At 48.2% G+C, this 9,503-nt stretch overlaps 1 protein-coding gene across 2 annotated transcripts in view; it reads right to left on the reverse strand.

Moving 5' to 3' along the window:
- The window catches only part of Klf3 (KLF transcription factor 3), a 31,032-nt gene extending 26,489 nt beyond the window's left edge, over positions 1 to 4,543 (reverse strand). For both annotated transcript variants that reach the window (XR_005492873.2, XM_008770134.3), the window contains exon 1: positions 4,410 to 4,543. The gene's annotated coding sequence lies outside the window, so the exon portion shown is untranslated. The remainder of the gene's footprint in view (positions 1 to 4,409) is intronic.
- Between the last annotated feature and the right edge of the window lie 4,960 nt (positions 4,544 to 9,503).

Genomic DNA, 9,503 nt, shown 5'->3' on the forward strand with positions numbered 1-9,503 from the left:
TCTAAGATGAGAAGCAGGGTCTGGACAGCCGGAGCCTGAAACGAGAGTACTGTAGACCATCCTGCTCCTCTACCAGCTCACTCTGAGAGAAAATACCTCTCAGCAAACCAGGTGGTACTTGGTCTAAGATTCTAGGGACTTCTCTCCCCATAACAGCTAGGACCAGTGCTAACTAGCCACTTCAGAAACCAGTCCAACTTGTGTGTGTGTGTGTGCGCGTGCGTGCGTGCGTGCGTGCGCCCGCGCAAGTGGGTGTAAAACCAGAATTTTGAAAAAGAACTCAGAGACAATGAAGCTAAATTAGGCATGATGAGTTATATGAAGAGATAAAATTATTGTCCCCATGTCTAATGATACAACTACCAAATGATACAACTTGCCCAACAATTTAACACAGCATTTAAAAGCTTGCTACACTCCTAATAGAGTAGACCAGATCCTAATCAAACCTATTAGCCACCTCCCTGTCCCCACCCAAGCAGAAAGGAGGATCTGGTCACCAAGACTGTCTACCCAATCTAGTTGGATTGTTACTAACTTTGTATTTCAATTTAAATAATTTATGAACTTCAGCTTAAGGGTCTCTTGTTCTCTGTGCAGCTTAATATTTCAAGTTGCTTTGTTCTAAGAAAGAAAAAAGAAAACAAATCAAACCACTACTGGGGATTTCTAAGACTCCCATGATTTTTTTCAAGGAAAGTATTGCTAGCCTACAGTTTGACCTTAGTAACTTTCATAGATGAGGCAGCTGGAATATTTATTTCACATCATACTACTTATATCTTCCCTTCCTAACTATTAACAGGATGAGATATTTAAGGCAACTGGCTATTCTGAATACTGGCCACTCAGGGCTGGTTTGTGTTCAGTCAACTTGAATAAAGTCCATCTCTATACCTCATTCCTTTAGGTCTTAAAGAAAATCCCCAAGTAAATTTGAAAAAGATACATAAAAGTCCCCACCCCCAACTCTTTCTTTTTTAAAAAAAATTTTTTTCAAGAGCAGAGAGAGACAGAGAGAGAAACTTACTAACAGTTTATCCAGACTGTCGAGGCCACAAGCTAGAGATTGAAAAACTGATATTATGAGGAAGATAAGCATCCCTCTGTTTTCAAAACAGAAGATTACAATTTTCCAAACCATCATTCAAGAAAACCAAGCAGCACTTACCTCTCCCTTTCCTTAAGTTTTTTATTCTTAAAGTGGGCTAGAAATCACCTCTAGGGTATAGTGATCTTTGCCCTTAAAAATATAATTCTGCTGGTTTAATCTTTATCCCAAAAAAACAACAACAACAAAAAAAAAAAAACCCTGGATTTTTTTTTTTCCTTCTTGGTACATATCATGCTTTGCTTGAAATTTTTTTTCTAGAGATTTCTCCTTTAAAACAGTGGAGACTTTGCAGCTCGGCCCAGGTGGCCAAGTTATTCAAATTCTCCATCCCCCTGGGCCTACCTTGGGCAGTCTGAGTGAAAATGAGCAAGGGTGGGCCAAAGTTGTCGCACAAAGCCAGATCTTTAACTCTAAGGTGTTAATCCTGATCTAAATTTGACAGCTTCAGGGCAATGTGCCTATCTCAAAACAATGGCTGTATCCATCTTCACAGGAAAACTGCAAAAACAACTTCCTTTAGATTTGCTGATATGCCCGTGAAATTCTCTAACATCGCAACAGTAAGGATAACTTTTAAGAGGGAAAAGTATTGATTTGCCCTTATAAACAGAGGGGCAAAGGGTGTGTGTAAAAAGGTTAACTGACTTCTCATTATGACATAACACAGGCATCTTAAGCAATCACAGTGTAGAGACATGATAACTCCCCGGGTGGCGGGTGGGGATACAAAGTTTAGGGGCAGGGACCATGGCCTGGTTTAGGCTACTGATCGACCAGAAAACAGCCTGAAACAGGAAAGAGCACACATATGCCACTTGGAATGTATGACGCAAACCCCAGCCTTGAAACAAAGAACAGGAAACAGCCCGGCCGGCAGTGCTGGAGAGAGAGCACAGAGAAACATTTAGCCAGCCCTCCCTGACCCTATATTCATGAGCAGCTGGAGTTTTTTAAGACAACAACAGGGGGGTGGAGGTGTTTGTTCTATGGGTGTGAATAATAACACCAACTTTATACAAGGGGACCTGCCCTATTTACAAACAGGAGCTGCCACACACAGTAAACATCCAAGTACACACGTGATTTGGTCATCTTCAAGCTGCAGAGACCGGAACGAATTACCTAGTGCCAGCCTCCTTTCTGATTTCTTTTGTCCCTTTAGGCCAGGTCCCAAGGGCTAGCAGCCCGGTGCCCTGACCAAACTCTACGCTGGAATAATGATTTGATCCAGTCACTGTGCACATTGAGGAAAATCTAGAGAATGCACAGCTGTAAGAATTAAGGCTACAACTGAGTTAGCCCACAGAACCAAAGCTGGACCGAGTTCAAGTTTCTTTTGGTCCCAGCTAAATTCGAAGACAGATTTTGCTTATTTATTTCATTTGAAAATCTCATTCTTTTTCAAATATAGCCAAAGACATGGCTACTCACTGGTTCTCAGAATAAACCTATCAAAAGTAGCCTTTTAGGGAATGTTATTCTTACTCCAAAACTGATATGCAATTCATAAACTTCGGCACCAATTTTACCAGATAATCTATCAATGACTTTTTTCCCTGAGGTAATCTAAGGCAGCAGGGTCCATTTAAAGTCCCAGCCACAGTACTGTTTCTTTATACTTTGTTAGCCAAGATGGTTCACAGGTTTCCATTATCAGAGACCTCAGGATTTGGTATGTAGACATAACTACAGGTTAAAGAGGGAAAAAGAGGAGGGGGAAAAGGCATCGCTGTACCCATAGCAGCAAGATTGGATTTTAATACAGAAACTTTGCAGCAAAGAGACAATAGCTACTTCCACAACTATGTAGTTTTGTACGTAGAAGGGGTTACAACCCAAGCAGCTACTGTCATTCCTACACTTTGATACTCTCCTACATTTCACCCAAATGGTCTCTACAGAGCACCTTCACAGGACTTGGACCGTGGGGACGGCCTGCAGCAAACCTCACTGATGAGAAAACTGATTTTTCTCTAGGGGCTTTAAATTAATCAAACATCTTCTTTCAGGTTTCTATTAACAGCCTAAGGTCAGAACACACTTTTGACCCAAGGAATAAGTCAGGGTGCTCTTTCGTCATAAAGGCTAACATAAAATTATGAAGATGTTCGTGTTACATGCCTAGGATGAAGCAAGTTATCATGCAAGCAGAATTTCTTATAAAAAGTGTTCCTCAAATTTATGCATAAAATTCTCATTTAAGCTGGCCAATGCTCACTCAATATTAGTAACAAGATACCAACTCTAAATGAGTTCAGAATACCAATTCATACTTTCCCCCCATACACCAGACTCTTGAGAATAAAGTATCTTCAACAATATTTGAGGAAAAAATAAGTTCTTAGAATAAAATCTCAATGACTCCGTGTAAAGTGTTTATTTTGAAGAATACAAGGTGAACAATATCCAGTGTCCATTTAACCTGAATTATTCAGAGGCTTATTCATATTCAACTAGCATTATTGTAAAATACTATTGTAAGAACTGCAGTAAAATTTTACACAAGTGTTTCTGTTATCCGCCAAAGACATGGATATGACAATTCCAACTCTTATTTGCCACCTCCAAGCTATTCAAAGGTCCACACCACAGTCCCGTGGTCCCTACGGGGCTCCGCTTCCCTAACACCGAAGGCGCTCTGCACAGCTAGCCACGCTGCAATCCTTTGCTTCAGGCACTGCGGCAGGTTCTCTCCACGTCCCCAAAAGCAGACTCTCCAAACCTCGGTGGTTCTTTTCCTCCCCCTGCCTTCCCCCACAAGTCAAATGACCCAGCAGTTAGCGCGCTCCGGGTACGGAAAAGGGGATGCTCCTTCAGTCCCAATCGCCCCCAAGTTTCTCGCCAGGGGCGCTGGAGGCTGGGCTCCAAGTTTGCTGGGCCGCAGCTGGGGGCGCGGGCGGGGGGCGGGAGCCCCGAGTCTGGACGGGAGGGGGCAGGAGCAGGCGCGCGGCCTCGCTGCTACCTGGCTCTCTCCAACGCGGTCGCTCGGGGGGGGGGTGCGCCGGGGTCTCCGATGGGAACGGAGCGCGGGGGGCCCGGGACCACACAGGTGAGCCCCGCCCGCGGGCTCCCGTTCCACCGAGTTCCCCTATCCCACGATCCCGCCCGCCATCCCCCCTCCCCCTCGCTCCTCCACCCCAGCTCCGATGCACTTTCCCAAGCCCGAAGGAGCCCTCGCTGCACCCCGAACTCGTTATCCGCGCCCTGCTTTCTCCAAGGGAGAAAAAAGAGAGAAGCAAGCAGATGCGGCGCAAAGCGGGGCGCAGGACGGCAAGGTGAGGGCGCGGGGACTTACTCTGCCAAGCGCGGTGCGGAGCACAGCGGCCAAGAAACCCAGGCCCGGCTCCCTGGCGCCCGGAACCCCGCGGGCCCGCAGGTCAAGCGCCTCGGGCCGGACGGCGTCGGGGACAGGGACAGCGACCGCACGGACGCGCGGGTGGGGTCGGCTCGGGTGGCGCTCGCACTGCGCTCCGGCCGCGGCTCCGCGCGGCTCCGCTCCCGGCTCCCCTCTGGCTCCTTGGCACCAACTCCGGGCAGTCACATGACGCCGGCGCCGCTCGCTCTGCGAGCCTCCCCGGGGCTGGCGGGGTAAGTAGAGGCTGGGAGCCGGGGTGGGAGGGTCAGGGAGGGGCAGCGGGAGCCGCCACAGCCGCCTGGGCTGGGAGGGGTCCCCACCCACTTGGGTGGAGGCAGCCGCCGGAGGGGTCGGCGAGTCACTGGCAAACACGCACCCCGCCCTGCCCTTCCCCGCCCCCGCCTCCCGCGCCGCCCCCGCCCGCGCCCCGCCCAGTCACCCGGGGCCAGCCTGACAGACACTCATTATTCCCCCGAGCCGGGCGCCGCCCCGCCGGCTCGACCTGTCCCGCGAGGCGCGGCGCGGCCTCCGGGCTGGGCGTGAGCAGCCCCCGCCCGGCTCTCCACCCTGGGCCTCCACCCGGCTGAGCGCTCCGCCCCGCGCCCTGCTCCCAGAGCCTGCGGCCCCGCCCTGGCCGTCCCGGCCTCCTTGCTGCGGCCGGAGCCCCGGGGGGAAGGAAGGGCGGCGTTGGCCGCTCCGGGCGTCACACGCTCCAGACCCATAGCGCCGCTTCCAAAACACACAGCCCGGGTTCGCAGGCGAGCCGAGGAAGGGGGAGCGGGGCCGTCAATCACCCGCTCCCGCGAGAAGGGCCGTCCCTCCGGGGCGGAGGGCAATGGAGTGGGTGTCGCGGCCGAGGATGTGCGTCCCGGCGCCGGGGAGCGCCGTGGCAACCGGCGCGATCGCTGCTCCGTGCACAGGGTCGCGCTGCTGCCTGTGCGCTGGCTGGCGCTCTGCGTTCCGAGACTCCAGGTCGCCCCTGTTCTTTCGCCTACCCTGCAGAGGCGGCCCGGAAGCGCCTCCAGCCTGGAAGGACTTTGCTTGGAAAGGTGGAGACCCCGGGAGGAGTCCAACTCCCCAGGGCCACTGCCCTGGAGCAAAAAGGCGGCCGCGGGTCAGCCTTGCTGCCAGAAAAATTTTGCAAACTGCGGCAGATTCTCCCACCTGGGGCGAGAGCTCAGGCTGGCCCGGGGCTCAGCCTCCCGACCTTTCGTTTCGCATTTTAAGAGAGCTAGCAGCCTCAAGGCACTTTTTTTCCCGGTTGAAACCAGGCCAGTCACGGGGCTTGGTGCTAGGCTAGAATCTGATGCCTTTGAGTTTCTTTTAAAAACAGTATTAATGTAATAAACAACGCAATAAAAAGAACAAAGGACAAATTGGTTCAATTGTTTTAGTTCTGTGTAATGTTTTAAAACAACCCGGCTTCAGTCTATGGCGTGTTATTACTTCAAGATGTTTTAAAGGCCCTGTAAGTTCACCATTCTCACTTTGATGCTTCAGCGAGGCATGGTACTACTTAAAACATAGTGATACATAGATTCCCTGCTCCTTACTGTAACTGCATGGTACAATTAAACTAGAACCCGGTAACCTCCAGCAATGAAACTGCTTGTCCTGAGGAGACCCAGAATTCACTAGTTCATATTCCAATATAGTGTTCTGTTTAAAATGTAAGTGATGAGGGTCTTGGGTGGGTTATTTCCAAATAAAATAGTCAAAGAAGTTGGTGTGTGTGTGTGTGTGTGTGTGTGTGTGTGTGTGTGTGTGAGATTTGTTAATTGCTACTGACTGGTCACCAATCATTAGCAGTATGCTTGAATGGCTTGGATTTAAATGGAGGTGGAAATGTGATGACTATGTAATTGTTTGCCAGGCTTATAGTAGGTGCATGTTTCACCCAAGATGACAGAGGATAATGGAAACTTGAATATCTGTCTTCTATTGGGCTTTGCACCAAAAAAAAAAAAAAAATATGTAAAGTAGATCTGATGGCTTGAAAAGTGGCCCAAGATGAGAAGGGAGTGGCTTTGATATGGTGGGGATGGGGGTGTGAGGGTTAACACCTTAGTGAGCACTCTGATTTGGATGGCTCCTGGGAGGAAGGTCAAAGTAAAAGCTGCATTAAAATTCTAATGTCCATGTAGTGCTGAGTAGCTCTAGAAGCCCTTCCAGGTGGGCAAGTCGGAACTGCCTGGAATCATCCTGGACTCTTGCCCCTCCCTAGCAGATCACCAAACCATCTCCCAACATTACCGATTCCTTGACCACTACCCTGGTCCGCCCTGTTGCAACAGTGTCTCCCATTTGTAGCATGATTAAAGGTGTGGGAACAGAGTAGAAGCAATGGAATAAGAATGCCCTTTCTAAATAAAGTACAAACTTAAATGTCTCAGTTTCTTAGGTGACCCAGTTTAGGCTCAACCTTCCCATCTCCACCGAAGGGTTTCTTAGTTACTTTTCTGTTGCTGTGATAAAATGCCATGATCAAGCTAACTTCAAGAAGGAAGGTTTGTTTGGGGCTTGTGGTTTTGTCATCACCATCACTGTCACCATAACTGTGGGAAAGCCTGGCCCCAGGTAGGTATGGTAGCAGGAACTGCTGAGGGCTTACAATCTGAACAGCAACACCAAAGAACTAACTGGGGATGATGAAGGGAGGATTTGATACCTCAAGCCTATTCCCCAGTGAACCCCTTCCTCCAGCAAGGCATCTCCCAAACCTCCTGAAACAGAAAACCAAGTATTCAGGTGCCCAAGAACATCTCATTCAGACTACCACATTCTGCTCACTGGCATCTGTAGTCTGGCCATGTAGTAGTGCAAAACACATTTAGTACAGCTTCAGAAGTCCCCATAGTCTTTCAGCCTCAACCCTGACTTCCAAGTCCAAAGTCTCTTCTGAGCCTCAAGGCCATCTCTTAGTTGTAACTTTCTATAAAATTTAAAAGCAACTTACATACCTCCAACATACAACGGCACGGAATACACATACTATTTCAAAACAGGGAGGAGTCGAGGTATAGAGAGGAAATACTGGACCAAAGCAAGTCTGAACCCCAGCAAGAAAAACTCCAAAATTCTCTACCTCTTTGATGCCAAAGGGTTTAGATGTCTCTGCCATTCCAGCTCTGTGCTGGTAACACACTCTTCTCTCTTAGGTTCATTCTACTCCTTATGGGCAACTCTCCTTGGTAGGTATCGCACAGATCTGGCGTCTTGAATGTCTCAGGGTCTGCACTGCAACTGGGGCTTCATTTCCACAGCTTCACACAATAGCCTTTCATGTCCCTGGGGAAAGGACTCCTCTGCCATATCCCTGGGCTCAGTGGCTCTCTAGGACTATGGAGACTGTGCAGTCCCATTACTTATATATCCTTCATGACTAAAGTTGGCATCACATGGACAACACTGCCCAGTTTGGCTGCCAGTTTGAGATGAACCCTCTTCCCCTTGAATGCATTTGCAGCAGCTTTTGTGTTTGTTCCTTTCTAGGAGCAGAGAATTCTTTGGAAGGTTAGCTGGGTGGGATGTTGCCCTTGGACTACTCTCCCCTTTCTTCCAATGCAGATCAGGCTCATCCTTTATCTCCATATCTCTTTCTTCCCAAGCCTTGTCTGCAAGCTCACAGTGTTCCTTTTTCTCTTCAAACTGTCCATCTTATATTTCTTCCTGTACTTGTTGCTCTTTTTATTTTAGACCTATATAACCATACAACCATCATTATTAGGCTGTCTTGAAATGTCCTCCACCAAATAAATCAGATCATTGATTTTGAATTTAACCTCAGGCAAATTCTTAGGACAAAGGTGGAATACAGACACCACTTTTGCTAAAGGTTTACAAGAACTGTCCCTAGCCCCATTGCTGTTAAAGTCCATACTTCCCTCTGAAGTCTTTGGAGCTGGTCCTCCAAGTTCCCAAGGCTTTCAGGGCTGTCTTCCAAGCTTCTACAATGCTATCCCAGTAAGTTCTGCTTACAAAATTCAACTGTGTTCTAGTCCAGAGTTCCAAAGTTTTCTAGTTTCCTCATGGTTAGTCTGTCACAGTAATACCCCACTCCTGGTACAAATTCCAGCCTTAGTTCATTTTCTGTTGTTATAAGTAATATAACTTAGAAAAGGAAAGGTTTCTTTTGGGCTCATGGTTCAAGAAGGATGAAAGTCCATCACTGTCATGGTACGGATGCTTGGCAGCAGACAGGCATGGCCAGAAAGAACATCTGAGAGCTCACATCTCAAATGGCAGGCAGCAGAAAGGTACTTTATAGGATATTTGAACCTATTTCTAGTTAGGGTGTGGCTCAGCCCTTAGCACACACCTTTCATCCCAAACAATAAAGGCAAAGTTAGTTGGTAGAAGGAAGCACCCATGTTTGAAAGTGATGTCTAATTGAGTGGCAGAAAAAGTGACAAATCAGAGAAAGATTTGACAGAATAGGCTATGCCCAATTCTTGCAAGAAGAGAGAGAAATGGGAAGTTACTCAAGGAAGAGAGAGACAATACAGGAGGAAGAGAGTACAGTACAGGATATAGTAGAGTTGTGAAGAGCAGTGCAGTAGAGTTGAGAGAGAGAGAGAGAGAGAGAGAGAGAGAGAGAGAGAGAGAGTAGAGCAGCAGAGAGGGAGGAGGAGGCAGTTTTACTGGGAGAGTTTTACGGAGATAGGTTGAAGCTAGAACAGGCTAGACACAGGTAAAGACAGACAAGCCAGAGAATGAGGAGGAGCCAAAAGGTTAGAAAATATTGCTAGAGTTAGTTTAGGGCCAAGCAGAGTGATTCAGAGGCTGAGAGAGAAGCCAGATTGGACCAGTCATCTGGGAGAGGAGTCTGAGCCAGAACGGCTGAGTTGAAGCAGCCATCCAGAGTTCAGAAAGAACTAGGAAGGGTGAGCTCATTCAATATCAAGTCTCGGAGGCTAGAAACATTCTAGGCCTAGATTAGATTAGAGGGAGGCTAGACACTTGCAGAACTGGGGCTAGGTTAGCAGACAGAGGCAGTAAACCCCTCAGACAACAATTACAACAGGAGAATAAAGG

This window comes from Rattus norvegicus, chromosome 14, assembly GCF_036323735.1.
Source record: "Rattus norvegicus strain BN/NHsdMcwi chromosome 14, GRCr8, whole genome shotgun sequence".
Lineage (NCBI taxonomy): Eukaryota > Metazoa > Chordata > Mammalia > Rodentia > Muridae > Rattus > Rattus norvegicus.